Source organism: Seriola lalandi, unplaced genomic scaffold (genome assembly GCF_002814215.2).
Source record: "Seriola lalandi dorsalis isolate HSWRI2012SDOR001 ecotype SW California unplaced genomic scaffold, Sedor1 jcf7180001973336, whole genome shotgun sequence".
Classification (NCBI taxonomy): domain Eukaryota; kingdom Metazoa; phylum Chordata; class Actinopteri; order Carangiformes; family Carangidae; genus Seriola; species Seriola lalandi.
Window position 1 is genome coordinate 1 of NW_019444002.1, and position 2,851 is coordinate 2,851.

Consider the following 2,851-nt stretch of genomic DNA (forward strand, 5'->3'; position numbering starts at 1 on the left):
TCAAGCAGTTAATGTCATTTTGAAAATAGTCTCAGCTGGCTGCAGACACGTGTCCGCACCTGGAGCGAATCCTTCTGTACCATCTGTCCCATTATTAGAGTTTCACTCTCAGGTCCAGGATGTATCAATTTAGGTTTTTATTGGTGTTTGGACTGTCCTCATAACTGTCTTTGATTCAGTCAAATTCTTTGGGTTTTGGGTATACAAAAACACAAAGAGAGAGAGAGACCACAATGGGGGACTGCATTTCTAAAGATCAGGTGGATTTACTGTATTTTTTTTCCCCATTTCCACTTACAATTAACACATAAAAGGACTGTGGATTTTACTGGTCTATCAAAGAGCTCTTTTAAAATCCCATAATTAGACATCTAATTAGTGTAATGGTCTGAGGCATGAATGATGAGATGAGCGACTAGATGGGGCAATGAAAGTGATTTTCCATCACTTACATGTCAAAAAAGGACGGCTGCCAAAATCGGCTACAGGGCAAGTTCGGAAAAGCCCTGGTTGAATTTGCTTCAGTGAATAGGTAAAATATTCACAGTACTGTAGATAAAAGGTAGCTATTTTCTGACACCACTAGTCAAATATAGTCAATTTGAATTCAAAGTAATAAAAATCTAAGAGCAGGAAACACATCAATAAAACGGCACTTTACGTGTCTGACAATATATGGAAAATATATGAAACAGTAAAGAAACTTCTGCTTAAAGTTTTTCTTCGCCAAGGAGTCTAGGAAACTGAATTTGTCTGGGTCAAAAGGTTTTTGCACTCCCCGGAAAGATAAAGAGCCTCCATGCAACAGAAAACAATCTCTGAAGACCAAGATGTGTTTGATGAGCAGGAAGCCACTTCTTTTAAAGTTAGAGGGAATCCTCATCAAGCTGAGTGTAAGATTTTCTTTGGTTACAAACTTACAAACTACAACATCCCAAATTGGTCCCATATTGTAAAGACCACCAAAGGGTGTAGCCTCATTTTCCTGGCACAGGCTCTAAAGAATGGAAACATGAGATCTTTACTAAATTAAGTCAGAAGTACATAATTCAAGATCACAAGAGGAAGGAGGACTGTTAAGGCACTTCGCCAAAAGAACTAGCTATGTTTGTGTATTCACAGTCTGTGATACTTGCTCATGACCACAGTCATTCATCACCTCTGAAGGAACATCTTACAGCTAATTATGTGGGCATCCAGTCCGTGCTATTGATCTCTGTAGTTTACTACCTCTGCCAAAGAGGTTACGTTTTCACCCGTGTCTGTTTATTTGTCAGCAAGATGAAGCAGAAATCACTGAACCGATTGGAACTGAACTTGGTGGACGGATGGGGCGTGGGCCAGGGAAGAACCCATAAAACTTTGGGGAAGATCCGCATCATTTACTACGAATTTGAATTTTTCTCTCTGAAGTCAATTTAAGTTAATATTGACTATGGCAGACGTCTGCTCACACTTAGTGCCCTTCTAGTTAACACTGTAGATACATTGTCGGTATTCATTTTGACAGAGATAAATGTTTCCAATTGGAAACCTCAGAGCTCAGCTTGGGGGGTGAACATACCTGAGAAAGGTTCTTATCCCATCTTTCCTGCACACCTGGGATGTAAGAACACACCAGTCACTGCGTACACTACTTATGCTAGCACCCTATCCACGTTTTATCACTCACTGCAGCGTGAAGACAAATGAAGCACAAAGCCCTACCATTTGGCTTCCATGTTTGTGTCTTTACTGCCCCGGCTGCAGCACGGCCACTCAGTGGCACCCTGAGCCTCTGAGTCCCCTCACCACGGTTAGTTTGTTTTGGCAATCAGATCTGCCGTGACGGCCACAGATGGACTGATTTTTTAATATGTTTTGATACCAATGACTACAATGTCTTTTTATATACAGACTATTTTTGCAAATGAGGCCACAATAAAAATGATGTCAGATTCTGCAGCCAGCAATAAACACGTCATTTGGTTGTATGCTGAACAATGATTTATCTCTCCGTCAGCTGATTAGCATACATTTGAATGCTGGAATGTAAAACTGGAGAAAAACAAATGATTTAATGTCCAACCTTGTTCCAAAAATCAGGATTTTTTTTATTCGGAAGATACTGAAAATACAGTGACGCATCATTCCCTTAAGTTTTGGCAATGTCAAACAAACACTTAACATTTAGTTCTAGGTCAACCAGTGCAGTTTTTTAAATGCCAGAACGACGCAGTGAAACACGTCACTTGCTTAAGCTTCAGTCCAAAAAGTTGTTTAATTCATTGTCTCTCCCAGAAAAACCGCTACTGACTAATGTCAGACACTGACTGCATATGTGTGACCATGTGGGCTTTACAACGGGTCTATGATGTGCTCTCGTCACACACTGTGCAACTTGAACCTCCTGACCTGACCTGGAATTGTTTCGCTTACTACATCTATTAGAAACATGAGTGGCACGTCTAATGATCATTTAAATCTTGTTGCTTTTCTCAGGGCTCTACAGGATCCCCAGGAACTACAGGGTTACCTGGGAAAACTGGCCAAGTGGTAAGGGCGCAGACAATCCTAAAGGCTAAAACAACAATCACTGTCTCTGAACAATGACACAAGAAAAAGGAACAACTTTAACATGGATGGCATGATGTTTTCAGGGGGAAAAAGGAAGTTTAGGACCTCCTGGGCCTCCTGGTTATCAAGGAAAATCTGTATGTATAAAATAATTCATAATCACATCCAGAGCTTTTGTGCTGATTCTGTGTAACATCCTTTTCTCTGATTTCAGGGCCCACCTGGCAGAGATGGAAAGGATGGATTTCCGGGGGGACCTGGTCAAAAGGTCTGGTGTTTTGACAGCAATGTGTAG

The 2,851-nt window shown here is 40.9% G+C and overlaps 1 long non-coding RNA gene across 1 annotated transcript; it reads left to right on the forward strand.

Moving 5' to 3' along the window:
• The first annotated feature begins 1,542 nt into the window (after nucleotides 1–1,542).
• Nucleotides 1,543–2,839, forward strand: LOC111651821 (uncharacterized). Its single transcript, XR_002760542.2, has 3 exons — nucleotides 1,543–2,535; nucleotides 2,640–2,693; nucleotides 2,771–2,839. It is a non-coding gene; the product is annotated as an uncharacterized LOC111651821 (long non-coding RNA).
• Nucleotides 2,840–2,851: the final 12 nt, after the last annotated feature.